This window comes from Puma concolor, chromosome F2 (assembly GCF_028749965.1).
Source record: "Puma concolor isolate L17-30 chromosome F2, mPumCon1.1.hap2, whole genome shotgun sequence".
Taxonomy (NCBI): Eukaryota; Metazoa; Chordata; class Mammalia; order Carnivora; family Felidae; genus Puma; species Puma concolor.
In genome coordinates this window covers 56,896,480-56,910,301 of record NC_141684.1, presented here as the reverse complement: position 1 = coordinate 56,910,301, position 13,822 = coordinate 56,896,480, and the positions used below count along the sequence as shown (strand labels likewise).

Below are 13,822 nucleotides of genomic sequence, written 5' to 3'. Positions count from 1 at the left end.
ATAGACAATAAAAATATTTGAAAGATAACAAAGATTTTATTTGTATTGATGGGAATAAACATAAAGAAATCTCTTAATAGAGTTAGAAAATTTTTTTAATGTCCTTTCATTTTGAGAGAAAGAAAGAGCATGCACATGAGCTGGGGAGGAGCCCAACATGGGGCTCAGTCTCACCACGGTGAGACCATGACCTGAGCTGAAACCAAGAACCAGTTGCTTAAACAACTAAGCCACCCAGGCACTCGATTAATAGAGTTAGAATGAATTCCTTTCAATTCAAAGTGATATAGTGATCTGTGCCCCATATCCTCTTTGTTTGGCTTGGTTTTGGTTTTGGTTTGCTTTTCTTGCCATTTTTATTCAAGTAGTTCATAGAAATTATATTACAAATTACAATAAATGTTCAAAATCCCAGAATTCAAAAATTAAATAATTTATTTCAAAATAGTGTAAAAGAAAGTCAAATGTAACCATCAATTTAACACTATTTTAAATTTAACTACAAACCCAAAATAGAAAATAGTCAATGGAGTCTGTTCAATCTACAAAGTAGACATTCATGACTGAAACCAAGTAAGACCCCAAAGTCTAATTAACCAATTATACATAATACAAAAAATGTAGGTAAAGTCCATATTCAAGCTTTAAATGTGATTAAAAGTAATTATAATGTAATAATACTGAAGATACCTACTAAATAGCATCATAGTTGAACCAACTTAACCAAAAATGGGAAGATATTAGTACCCTACTCCATATAAATAAAATTCAGTAAAACTGAAAATATATTGGTATTCCAGCTCAAAAACACAGCTCCATAGCCATCAGTTTCAGCCCTAGATAAATAGTAAGACATCGAGTTTGAAGAAAAGAATAACTGTACCACTGTCCAAAACCTGTTTTGCCTCCTTTAAAGATGTCACATACGTAATTACCCTTGTGTGCTCTTAAGTGAGCAAGTATCAGATAGAACTAATAGAGGTCTTCATTCTATAAATAACCACACAATCACAAAAGTTTTCTCTCATTGTTCTTGCTATTTCATTTATTCATGGCCCTTTTATTCTATTTATCACATCATTACTCCTGTCCCCTAATGCAGGCCTGAGCAAATAGAACTGAGAGCATGCAATCTGAGAAAGGGATGCTACAAGATTTCACCTGTTCTCCTCCCTCTTTGGCACTTGTGGAGGTGAAGGACAGCACAGCTCTTAAGAACTAAGTTACTTAACACAATGACCAGGCTGAGTACTATCCTTCCAAACAGAAAGAAATGCATTATTCCTCTGTGAAACAGATTAGACTATAAGAAAGAAACAGATAAGGTGACGATATTCTCTCTTTAGATAAATAGACATACAGGTCCAAAGAAGCCATTTACAGACCCAAATGTATTCCTTGTTATTTCCTACCCCTACGTCTACACCCACCCTCACCTTAGGAAATATGTCCAGCTTCTCAGAATTTAATGATTTCAGGACCTTCATTTATGGATGATACGCCCCGTATTCTAATTTATTTGTCCTCTTCAGTATGGATTATATATACTGTCTTAGAGCTCATGGACAATATCATTATTTTCCTTATGTTAAAAAAGTTGCTTTTATTTTACTTCAGTTCAGGAGTTAAAAAATAATTTTTGTTACTTCCTCTTCTATTGTCCATGAGCACTAGAAAAGGTAAAACAATTTATATTTATCACTACTCTTAAACTTCGTACTACTTGGATATTTTTGTATGCATTACTTTATCCTACAAATAACACTATAAGGCTGGTATTATTATTTTTATTTGACAGACAAGAAAATTAAAGATCACAGAAATTAAGAACTTTTCAAATATAATAACATTCATTAGGAATGAAGAGCCAAAATTCAAGCTATCCTTGTGGTGTTTATAACATTAGAACCTATTCTACTACTACTAGACAATTCATATAACAGATATTACACTTAAGTATTCTCTGAAAACTTAATTGGAAAGTAGTTCTGATAACTTTCAATTCCACTAACTTTGTTTGAAAAATCTCTTTTGATATTTGATAAGTTTTAGAAAATTTTATAAAATTTTCTTACAAAAACTTAAGTCCACCAGTGAAAAAAGAGAGTGGAATATAGCACATTTCTGAGCCACCTTCTTTCTTTTGTAAGCAAAGTACTAGACACTGGGGCTTGCCACAAAATCACACGCCTTATCTGTGGGATTTCCAGAATGACAGTATAATGAAATGTCACTACATTGCAACAGTGGACCTATTAGCACGTCCATACATGTATATATTTATATTTCTTTGTGCCAAAGGGACTTTCATGTTTGCTGACAGCTCGTAAAAATATAAAGTTAAGATAACACGAAGGGGTGCCTGGGTGGCTCAGTTGATTAAGAGTCCAACTTCGGTTCAGGTCATGATCTCGCAGTTTGTGGGTTCTAGCCCCCTTCAGGTTCTGCACGGACACCTCAGAGCCTGGAGCCTGCTTCCAATTCTGTGTCTCCCCCTATCTCTGCCCCTCCCATTTTCATGCCCTGTCTGTCTTGGTCTCTCAATAATAAATAAACGTTAAAAAAATTTTTTAAAAAAAGAAATAACACAGGGGCGCCAGGGTGGCTCAGTCAGTTGAGTGTCTGACTTTGGCTCAGGTGATGATCTCGCAGTTTGTGAGTTCGAGCCCTGTGTCGAGCTCTGTGCTGACAGCTCGGAGCCTGGAGCCTGCTTTGGATTCTGTGTCTCCTTCTCTCTCTGCCCATTCCCCGCTTGTGCTCTGTCTCTCTCTGTCTCTCAAAAATAAATAAATAAATGTAAAAAAAAACTAAAAGAAAGAAATAACACAAAATAATATAAAACTTCAAATGAACTTTAAATTCATGTTGACGCTACCATAAATAGCTCTCAAATCATGTACTTCAATATATGTATGTGATTATGTTTTCCAAAAAAAAAAAAAAAATCCCACATTAATGTAAAAGAAAAGAACTTCTGGGATTCAGTAAGTTTATTCTTTCTTTATGAAGAAAAAAATCTATATCCTAAGGTTTCATATGCTCAATGTACTGTTTGAACATTCGTAATCCACTGATTGACTAAATTTGCAAGTCAATCCAGTTGGAAGGGTTGGACATAGAGAGTGTCTTCAGATCTTATGAGAGGATTTCACATTCTGTCTTTCCAACCTGTCTTAAGCTTAGGCTGCTACTTAAAAAAAAAAAAAAAAACTGGGTAGAATAAACAATACCAATTTATTTCTCATACTTCTGAATGTTGGAACACCTTCTTACCATAGCCTCACATGGCAGAGAGAAAGATCACCTCTCTTGTACCTCATTTTGGAAGGGCACTAATCTTATTTATGAAGGTTCCAACTTCAAGACCTAACTACTTCCCAAAGTCCCACCACCAGATATCATCACACTGAGGATTCGGGCCTAAATATATTAATTTTGGGGAGGGACATAAACATCCAGTACATAGCACATCCTATTCACAAATTTTAATTTTCCCTTAAAGGATATAAGTAATTTTGAACTTGAAAAAAAGACAAAAAAAAAAGACCAAAAGCAACAAAGATTAGAAAGGACCAGTGAACATCACCAGAAACTCCAACTCTACAAGAAACATAATGGCAATAAACTCAGTACTCACTCTGAACGTCAATGGACGAAATGCTCCAATCAAAAGACATAAGGTAACAGAATGGATAAAAAAACAAGATCCATCTATATGCTGTTTACAAGAAACCCACTTTAGACCTAAAGACACCTTCAGATTGAGATTAAGGGGATGGAGAACCATCTATCATGTGAATGGTTAACAAAAGAAACCTGGAGTAGCCATACTTATGTCACACAATCTAGACATTAAAATAAAGACTGCAACAAGAGATGAAGAAGGGCATTATATCGTAATTAGGGGATCTATTCACCAAGAAGACCTAACAATTGTAAACATTTATGCACCAAAAGTGGAGCACCCAACTATATGAATCAATTAATCACAAACATAAAGAAACATTGATAGTAATACCATAATAGTAGGAGACTTCAACCCCCACTTACAGTAATAGACAGATCATCTAAACAGAAAATCAACAAGGAAACAATGGCTTTGAATGACACATTGGACCAGATGGACTTCACAGATATATTGAGAACGTTTCATCCTAAAGCAGCAGAATACATTCTTCAGTGCACATGGAACATTCTTCAGAATAGACCATATATTGGGACACAAATCAGCCCTAAGTAAGTAAGATCGAGATCATACCATGCATATTTTCAGACCACAACGTTATGAAACTCGAAATCAACCACAAGAAAAACACTGGAAATGTAACAAATACTTGGAGACTGAAGAACATCCTACTACAGAATGAATGGGCCAACCAAGCAGTTAAAGGAAATTAAAAAGTATATGGAAACCAATGAAAATGATAACACCACAACCCAAAACCTCTGGGACGCAGCAAAGGTGGTCATAAGAGGAAAGTATGTAGCAATCCAGCCTTCCTAAAGAAGGAAGAAACATCTCAGATACACAACCTAACCTTACACCTTAAAGACCTGGAAAAAGAACAGCAAATAAATCCCAAAACCAGAAGAAGACAGGAAATAATAAAGATTAGAGCAGAAATTAATGCTATCGAAACCAAAAACAGCCCCAGTAGAACAGATCAATGAAACCAGAAGCTGGTTCTTTGAAAGAATTAACAAAAGGGATAAACCACTAGCCACTTTGATCAAAAAGAAAAAGGAAAGGACCCAAATGAATAAAATCAAGAATGAAAGAGGAGAGATCACAACCAACACAACAGAAATAAAAACAATAATAAGAGAATATCATAATCAATTATATGCCAATAAAATGGGCAATCTGGAAGAAATGGACAAATTCCTAGAAATATATAAACTACCAAAACTGAAACAGGAAGAAATTGAAAATGTGAACAGACCCATAACCAGTAAGGAAATCAAATTAGTAATCAAAAATCTGCCAAAAAACAAGAGTCCAGGGCCAGGTGGCTTTCCAGGGCAATTCTACCAAATATTTAAGGAAGAGTTAGCACCTATTCTCTTGAAACTGTTCCAAAAAATAGAAATGAAGGAAAACTTCCAAACTCTTTCTATGAAGCCAGCATTACCTTGATCCCAAAACCAGACAGAGATGCTAAAAGGAGTTCTCCACTAAAAAGGAGAACTATAGACCAATTTCCCTGATGAACATGGATGCAAAAATCCTCAACAAGATATTAGCCAACTGGATCCAACAATACATTAAAAAATATATATTCACAACGACCAAGTGGGATTTATACCTGGGATGCAGGGCTTGTTCAATATCTGCAAAACAATTAACGTGATTCAACACATCAATAAAAGAAAGGACAAGAATCACATGATCCTCTCAATAGATGCAGAGAAAGCATTTGACAAAATACAACATCCTTTCTTGATAAAAACTCTCAAGAAAGTAGGGATAGAAGGATCATACCTGGAGATCACAAAGCCATATATGAAAGACCCCATGCTAATATCATCCTCAATGGGGAAAAACTGAGAGCTTTCCCTCTAAGGTCAGGAACAAGACAGGGATGTTCCCTCTCACCACTGTTATTCAGCATAGTATTGGAAGTCTTAGCCTCAACCATCAGACAACACAAAGAAATAAAAGGCATCCATTTTGGCCAGGAAGAGGTCAAACTTTCACTCTTCACAGATGACATGATACTTTGGAAAGCCCAAAACATTACACCAAAAAACTGCTAGAACTAATCCACAAATTCAGCAAAGTTGCAGGATATAAAATCAATGCACAGAAAAGTTGTATTCCTATACACAAACAATGAAGCAACAGAAAGAGAAATCAAGGAATTGATTCAATTTACAATTACACCAAAACCCATAAAATACCTGGGAATAAATCTAACCAAAGAGATGAAAAATCTATACACTGAAAACTATGGAAAGCTTATGAAAGAAATTGAAGAAGACACACCAAAAAAATGGAAAATATTCCATGCTCCTGGATAGGAAGAACAAATATTGTTACAATGCCAATACTACCCAAAGCAATCTACATATTCAATGCAATCCCTATCAAAATAACACCATCATTCTTCACAGAGCTAGAACAAACAACCCTAAAATTTGTATGCAACCAGCAAAGACCCCAAATAGCCAAAGCAATCCTGAAAAAGAAAACCAAAGCAGGAGGCATCACAATCCTGGACTCAAGCTGTATTACAAACCTGTAATCATCAAGACAGTATGGTACTGGCACAAGAACAGACGCTCAGATCAATGGAACAGGATAGAGAACCCAGAAATGGACCCACAAATGTATGGTCAACTAATCTTTGACAAAACAGGAAAGAATATTCAATGGAATAAAGACAATCTCTTCACCAAGTGGTGCTGGGAAAACTGGACAGCGACAGGCAGAAGAATGAACCTGGACCACTTTCTTACACCATACACAAAAATAAACTCAAAATGGATGAAAGACCTAAACGTAAGACAGGAAGTCATCAAAATCCTAGAGGAGAAAGCAGGCAAAAACCTCTTTGATCTTGGCCGCAGCAACTTCTTACTCCACACGTCTCCGGAGGCAAGGGAAACAAAAGCAAAAATGAACTACTGGGACCTCATCAAAATAAAAGGCTTCTGCCCAGCGAAGGAAACAAACAAGCAAAACTAAAAGGCAACTGACAGAATGGGGGAAGACATTTCCAAATGACATATCAGATAAAGGGTTAGTATCCAAAATTGATAAAGAACTTATCAAACTCAACACCCAAAAAACAAATAATCCAGTGAAGAAATGGGCAAAAGACATGAATAGACACTTCTCCAAAGAAGACATCCAGATGGCTAACCAACACATGAAAAAAAGCTCAACATAACTCATCAGCAGGGAAATACAAATCAAAACCACAATGAGATACCACCTTACACCTGTCAGAATGGCTAACATTGTTACAACACAGGCAACAACAGATGTTGGCGAGGATGCGGAGAGAGAGGATCTCTTTTGCACTGCTGGTGGGAATGCAAGCTGGTGCAGCCTCTCTAGAAAACAACATGGAGAGGTTCCTCAAAAAACTAAAAATAGAACTACCCTACGACCCAGCAATTGCACTACTAGGCATTTATCCACGGGATACATGTGTGCTGTTTCGAAGGGACACATGCACCCCCATGTTATAGCAGCACTATCAACAATAGCCAAAGTATGGAAAGAGCCCAAATGTCCACCGATGGATGAATGGAATAAGAAGCTGTGGTGTATATATACAATGGAGTATTACTCAACAATCAAAAAGAAAGAAATCTTGCCATTCACAACTATATAGATAGAACTAGAAGGTATTATGCTAAATGAAATTAGTCAGTCAGAGATAGACAAATATCATATGACCACTCATACAAGGACTTTAAGAGAAAAAACAGATAAAAACAAGGGAAGGGATGCAAAATTAATATAAAAACAGGGAGGGGGACAGAAACATGGGAGACTCTTAAATATAGAGAATAAACAGAGGACTAGTGGAGGGGTTATGGGAGGGGGTATGGGCAAAATGGGTAAGAGGCTTAAAGGAATTCACTCCTGAAATCATTGTTGCACTATATGCTAACTAACTTGGATGTAAATTTAAAAAAAAATAGTAAATTAAATAAAGATTTTTAAATATGTACTTATAAAAAAACAACAGTATGTATTTATTATTTATATTGTTAGGTCTGGTACAAGTTATTGATAATGCAAAGTTAGGTAAGATATAGATCCATCCATCAAGGATATTTTGGTAAAGAATAATAGAATTAAGTGAATTATCACTTTCAATCCAGTGAGATAACAATATGATAGAGGAATGAATGAAGCCCAATGTGAAATGACACCATAGCAAATAAGGTAAGCATATAGATTAACTGGGATTAGGGAAAAATATTCCTACAAGAAACAATACTTGGGTTCAAGTCTGAAGAATACATGGGATAACTAGTCTAATTAGGTTTGTACTTCTCACAATTTTGGAGGCTAAAATCTGAGATCAAGATGTCAGCAGAGTTGATTTCTTCCAGACCTCTCTCTTTGGCTTGTAGATAGACATCTTCTCCCTCTGTATTCACAAGGTCTTTCCTTTGTGCATAGATCTGTCCTAATCTCATTTTATCATAAAAACACTAGTCACAATGGATTAGGCCTCACCTTGATAATCTTATTTTATTTTAACTACCCTGTTAAAACTCTCCAAATATAGTCACATTCTGAGGTACTGTGTTTCAGGACTCCAAAGTACAAATTGGGGGGGAGTGGGAGGAAACACAATTCAGCCCATAATAGTGCTCAATCTAAAAATTCATAGGGGTGCCTCGGTGGCTCATTAGGTTAAGCGTTGGACTCTTGGTTTCGGGTCAGGTCACGATTTCAATGTTTCAAGAGTTGGGGCCCATGTTGGGCTCTGTGCTGGCAGAGTGCTGCCTGCTTGGGATTCTCCCTCTTCCTCTCTCTCTCTGCTCCTTCCCAGCTTGCATGTGAGTGCTGGCACTCTCTCTCTCTAAATGCAGAAATCAATCGGGGTGCCTGGGTGGCTCAGTCGGTTGAGCATCTGACTTCGGCTCAGGTGGTGATCTCACAGTTTGTGGGATCGAGCCCCACATCAGGCTCTGTGCTGACAGCTTGCTCAGAGCCTGCAGCGTGCTTCAGATTCTGTGTCTCCTTCTCTCTTTCTCTGCCCCTCCCCTGCTCATGCTCTGTCTCTGTCTCTCAAAAATAAATAAATGTTAAAAAAAAATTTTTAAATAATCAATACATAAACATAAAAAATTCAAAATCTACTACTTACTATATACTAGAAGTTCAAACAGAAAATTTTATTGTTAACATGAAACACCAATAAATTTCACAACATAATAAGAATGGCTTTGATTTACAGTGTTCTAGATTTCCTTAATTTCTGGCATGATAGAAGACAGCTGGTTTCCCATATCTGCTTCTTCAGTCAGTAACATATGTTTTATGATATGTTAATGTCACTAAAGAATATCCAGCCAGTGGGCACCTGGATCACTCATTAGGTTAAGCCTCAGACTTCAGCTCGGGTCACACTCTTGGGGTTTGTGGGTTCCAGCCCAGCATCAGGCTCTGTGCTGACAGCTCAGAGCCTGAAGCCTGCTTTGGATTCTGTGTCTCCCTTTCTCTCTGCCCCTCCCCAGCTCGTGCTCTGTCTCTGTCTCTCTCTCAAAAATAAGTAAACATTTAAAAAATTAAAAAAAAAAGAACATGCAGCCATATCCAGACATTTGTATAGAAATGACAGAAGCATGTAAATTACTTTTTTTTAGATAATTGCAAATATCTTTCTTTTTTTTTATCAAATATCTTTCTATGGTACTATGCCAACACTCTACAAGTGGTAGTTTCTTAACCATACACTATTACATCAAAATCCATTAGTCTGTCTTGCTCTCTGATTGATGAAAGAGTAATTTGTAACTAGTCATTTGCCAAATAAATAAATAGTATTATAAATTGGTAGGACTGCCTTGATTTGTGTTGAGCAAATTTATTCCCAATTACTTTTACACCATGAAAAACACTTATCCAGGCAATCTAGGGAGTACCATGAGCCCCAGGAGAGATACAGAAAGAGTGAAAAGAAACTTGTATTTTAGAAGAGAAGGTGGGGAAAAAATTGGAGTCTTAGGACCTGAGACTGTGGACATTAGCAGTGTGTGCCAGCCTCATGTCCAAAAGATCAGGTGGATCTAGTCATATTTTAGGGGAAAAAATTTCAGAGGTCAAACTAGTTAAGAATAACCACAGAATAAATCAGCATAAGAACTAGACATCTCTTCCTTATACCAAGATGATATTTCAACAGTTGTCAGACCAATGGGAAGGAGAAGATTGAAGGTAAGAATCAATAAATGCCCAAGCAGAAATTCATGATTGGCTGAGATAATGATACCTGAAAGAGATGCTTTAAGTCTAGAAGAAATAGTTATTTTCAATGCAAAACTTAGGCTTTGATGTTTTCTAGCTTGGTTGTTGTTTATTTGTTTGCTGTTGTTTGCATTCTCCTCAGGGCATAAATAGTGGTTATGAGCAGGATGAAACCAGTTATAAAAGGAGAAACAAAGTGTGTTTTTTAAAAAATGAATAATAAATAATTAATGCAAGGTTTATGATCAATGTAGCCAATCCTTCTTACATATACAACATAAAAATGAGAGATAGAAAAAGTACGAAGATCCATGGACTGGCTTAACTAAACCTTTGCTAAATATGTAAAAACTGTCAAATATATAAAAATAAGCACCCCTGCTCTTATAAACTGCTCAAAAAAGGTCAAATCTACAAGATGAAATTCTGATATGAAATATCTACGTTTTACAGGATACAAATAAAATATTTCTTCATATTTCTAGAAAAAACAATGACCCTCCTCCTCACCTTTTCTGAAATCTGTGTTTCCACTTCAATAATTTAGTAACTCGGGAGCTAGTAACTTGTCAATTAAGATCTCTGTTAATACAACTTTTTCCTAGTGAAAATTTTTTAAATACAAAAAACAAATTTTTTATTCAAATAAAGCTTCTCTGTAATTTGCTTCTCAGCTATCTACAATAAACATGCTTTTCATACCAAGAAACTCCATTCTTTGCCAATACTAAAGACTAAGTGCCTAAATGAAATGTTTTGTATATATGCTAACCTTTAAACACCACTTATCTATATATCTATATCTATATCTATATCTATATCTATCTATGTCAATATCTATATCTATCTAAAATTAGGCTATAAGTAAAGCTCAAAAAAATGCTAATAAGTGCTAACTCAATTTATTTTTATAGTGGTTCATTAAAACTTTTTAAAAGTTTATTTATTTTAAGAGAGAGAGAAAGAACGTGAGTGGGGCAGGAGCAGAGAGTGAAGGTCAGAATTCCAAGCAGGCTCCTCGAGGTCAGTGCACAGAGCCCACTGTGGGACTCCAACTCACAAAACCATGAGATCATGACCTGAGCTGAAATCCAGTCAGATACTTAACTGACTGAGCCACCCAGGCATCCCCATTAAAACTTTTTTAATGTTCTTAATTTATATCCTAGATGTACAAAATAGAATGAGAAGAAGCAGATTCAGCTATTATTTTAATTGATTTTGGAATTGTCTTCAGAATATATATACATATACATGTATATACATATATATTTTTTCAGAATATTATATAAATAATATATATACATAATATTCTGAAAAAATATATATTTGCTATCTTTGAACATGAATGTTAAATTTTAATAAGGCTCAAGAGGTACTAAGTACCTGGAATTCAGTAAATTCTTTGTCCAAAAGGATAACCGAATCAGAAATGCTTAAGAGAACCATACAGAAGCTTCTATGAGAAAGTTAGGTTTATAAATACACATCAGCGGCGCCTGGGTGGCTCAGTGGGTCAAGCATCGGACTTCATCTCAGGTCAAGATCTCGCAGCCTGTGGGTTCCAGCCCCGCATCCAGCTCTGTGCTGACAGTTCAGAGCCTGGAACCCGCTTCGGATTCTGTGTCTCCCTCTCTCTCTGCCCCTCCCCTGCTTGCTCTCTGTCTCTCTGTCTCTCTCTCCCTCAAAAATAATAAACATAAATAAATAAATAAATAAATAAATACATACATACATACATACATACATACAAATCAAATAGATGAAAAACTATGTAATATGCAGAGTGTTATTAAACAATTGATAAGATTGTAGAGTCATGAAGAAACTCTGACTAGAAACTAATACTATCAGTGAATGACCTCTAAGAAAATCTGACAATCTGAAACTATTTACAGAAGAAGTTAGAAGTAAGATATGTAGGATTTAAATTGTGAAGATCCCAGTAAATAATATCAAGAAGTAAATCATTTCAGGGTTTGAAAACAGCAGTGTACCATAAACATTCGGGTTTACAATTATTACTTAGGCAGCATAGCAAAGGATGGACTGGAGAGAAAGGAAGCTAAAGTAAAAAAAAATACATCAGAAAGTTATGCATAAAATGCAGAAGCAAAGAAACTCACACAAAAGTAGTGGAAACTAAAGGAGAAAGATATATTCAAGAGATATTTGAAAGAAGAATTAATATGACTTGGTGATTATCATATTTCATCAATTTTAAGATGTATAAATTTACATTTTAACATTTCTGAAATCTTATAATGGATGGTGTCTCATAATCACTGAGGTCCATAGGTGGGTATCATGACTTAATTAATTGAAAATATAATTTTCAAAAACATAATGTCATGACTTACATGCAAGTTTAAAATGAATACATGTCAGGGCGCCTGGATGGCTCAGTCAGTTTAAGTGTCTGACTTCATCTCAGGTCATTATCTCATGGCTCAGGTCATGATCTCATGGTTCATGAGTTCAAGCCCTGCATCAGGTTCTCTGCTGTCAGTACAGAACCAGCTTCAGATCCTCTATCCCCCACTCTTTTTGCCCTCCCCAACTCATGCTCTTCCTCTCTCTCTCTGAAAAATAAACATTAAAAAAGAAAACATATCTAAGATTTATTAAATTCCTTAATTGATGAAGAAACCAGTGCAAGATACAAAATCAGTTCAGAGGAGTATGTGAAGAAAAAACATATATGTGTATGCAATCTGGAATGCTGAAATAAATTTGCTAATAGATGCAAAATTGGTTTATATATAATAAAGCAATAAAATGTAATAAGCAGGCTCATCTCTTCAACTAGTCAAAAATTTTATCTCTATCAGACAAGACGCGTTTTTATTTATATGGATAAGAATCACTTCCTTTTTACCTTTTTAAACTACTTAACATGTACCTCAGCAGAGTTGTGTAATAGGCTAAATAACAGAAAGAAAAACACATGAGCACACCTCCATATAATCAGATAATCTATAGAGAGTCTACTAGACAATTCCCAGCGCTGCACAGGCTCTGTTGGCATGTCGAAGTGCAAACAATGTTTTCAAACAGATATCATTGCCTGATCATACTCAACTATAAAAATTGCCAACACCATAACTTGTGATGAATAGGTGTCAGAGGTTTGAAATGAACTCTCAGAGACCAAACTACTCATGTAATCCCTAGGAATCAAATGGCTGCTTGGTAGGTTGGTAGATCAGGTATATTCAACACCATTTCTGAGCTTCAGTTGATAATTGAAAAGCTGGTTCAAGAACTCAACAGCACCACCAATCAACTGCATATAATTGACATCAATATAATACTTCACCAACAACAGCACAAGACACATTCTTCTCAAGGTCATGTGGGACATTCCCCAAGATAGACCACATTCTGAGCCAAAAAAATGCACCTTAACAAGTTTTCAAAAGTAGATATCATACAATGTGTGCTCTCAACCACAATGGAATAAAACTAGAAATCAATAAGGCAAAGATAGCTTGGAAAATCTCCCAAATACTTACTTGCAGATCAAAAACAAACTTCTAAATACAACATGAGTCAAAGGAAAAATCTCAAAAAAAAATTAATAAATACTCTGAACTAAATGAAAATACAACTTTCAAAACTTACAGGATTCAGCAAAGCAGTTCATAAAGAGAAACTCATAATATTGAATGCACATATTAGAAGAGATCTAAAATCACAAAGAAGATATAAAGATCGCAAATAGACATATGACAACATGTTCAGCATCAAGTATCATCAAGGAATTGCAAATTAAAACAACAAAGAGATTCTGCTACACATCCAGTAGAATGGCCAAAATCCAGGGGCGCCTGGGTGGCGCAGTCGGTTAAGCGTCCGACTTCAGCCAGGTCACGATCTCGCGGT

General features: G+C 35.7%; 1 long non-coding RNA gene across 4 annotated transcripts in view; it reads right to left on the bottom strand.

Moving 5' to 3' along the window:
• The window catches only part of LOC147572038 (uncharacterized), a 169,100-nt gene that overhangs the window by 138,575 nt on the left and 16,703 nt on the right, over window positions 1-13,822 (bottom strand). For 2 of the 4 annotated variants that reach the window (XR_015247033.1, XR_015247035.1), the window contains one exon: window positions 11,282-13,767. The exons of the other annotated variants lie outside the window; for them this stretch is intronic. This is a non-coding gene — a long non-coding RNA (uncharacterized LOC147572038). Of the gene's footprint in view, window positions 1-11,281; window positions 13,768-13,822 lie in introns of those variants that run through there. 4 annotated transcript variants of the gene reach the window in all.